The sequence below is a fragment of the Triturus cristatus genome, chromosome 12, assembly GCF_964204655.1.
Source record: "Triturus cristatus chromosome 12, aTriCri1.1, whole genome shotgun sequence".
Lineage (NCBI taxonomy): Eukaryota > Metazoa > Chordata > Amphibia > Caudata > Salamandridae > Triturus > Triturus cristatus.
Window position 1 is genome coordinate 719,530,838 of NC_140595.1, and position 624 is coordinate 719,531,461.

A 624-nucleotide genomic window follows, 5' to 3' on the forward strand; every position below is an offset into this window, starting at 1 on the left:
CGCAGCACAATTTGTACCAAGCACCGCTGTACTGACTACTCTCAACCCTTCACTGCCTGTATCTTTTTTTTATAATCCTTTCTCGACTCTTCTCCACAGCCAATACTTTCATAAACCTTCCTCACTTGTTGCAATTTTTTCTCTGATCGCTTCGAGTGCACACATTATACGTAGCAAACCCCATTAGCTTATTTTTCCCTGAGCTTTCCTTTTCTAAGTCGTTTGCCTTTTTTCATTTATCATTTGAAGAAGATCAGTCTCGGTGGACTGTGCACAGTAGTATTTCATGTATTTTTTCTGGTAAAATAAATGTATATTGTGTAGGTGTGGCCGAGTGCTTAAGGCGATGGACTAGAAATCCATTGGGGTTTCCCTGCGCAGGTTCGAATCCTGCAGACTGCAAGATGTTCTTTTAAGAATTAATTCACATTTTCAATTATTGGTGTGCTTTGTTAAGCATCATTACGTCATGCGGTACTCACTCCCACTGAGAGAAGCATTGCTCTCCACAATGCAACAGTGCTACTACGCATTACATGCAGGGCCTCTGGGATTCAGCGGCAGGATAGGAGGATCCGGGCAACCACCACCACTGAGCTCACACCCAATAAATTCTAACAGGGT

The 624-nt window shown here is 42.9% G+C and overlaps 1 non-coding gene across 1 annotated transcript; it reads left to right on the top strand.

The window, feature by feature from the left end:
* The first annotated feature begins 320 nt into the window (after positions 1–320).
* On the top strand, positions 321–402 carry TRNAS-AGA (transfer RNA serine (anticodon AGA)). Its single transcript has one exon. It is a non-coding gene; the product is annotated as a tRNA-Ser (tRNA).
* The last annotated feature ends 222 nt before the right edge of the window (positions 403–624 follow it).